This window comes from Rhincodon typus, unplaced genomic scaffold (assembly GCF_021869965.1).
Source record: "Rhincodon typus isolate 14 unplaced genomic scaffold, sRhiTyp1.1 hic_rhity00002823, whole genome shotgun sequence".
Taxonomy (NCBI): domain Eukaryota; kingdom Metazoa; phylum Chordata; class Chondrichthyes; order Orectolobiformes; family Rhincodontidae; genus Rhincodon; species Rhincodon typus.
The window spans coordinates 16,287-16,528 of record NW_025968461.1 but is presented as its reverse complement, the minus strand read 5'-3'; the positions used below and the strand labels follow the sequence as shown (position 1 = coordinate 16,528).

General features: G+C 58.7%; 1 pseudogene; it reads right to left on the bottom strand.

Annotated features, from left to right (window-relative positions):
- LOC125481619 overlaps positions 1–242 on the bottom strand; it is a 5,798-nt pseudogene that overhangs the window by 4,785 nt on the left and 771 nt on the right.

Sequence of the window (242 nt, the reverse complement as noted above, 5' to 3'; positions counted from 1 at the left end):
AGATAGAGACGTCCCGCAGAGAGAGAGAGACGACCTGCAGAGAGAGACAGAGAGATAGAGACGTCCCGCAGAGAGAGAGACACGTCCCGCAGAGAGAGCGAGAGAGAGAGACGTCCCGCAGAGACAGAGAAGGATGTCCCACAGAGAGAAAGACGTCCCGCAGTTGGAGAGGAAGAGGGAGAGACGTCCCGCAGAGAGAGAGAGAGACGTCCCGCAGAGAGAGAGAGACGTCCCGCAGAGAG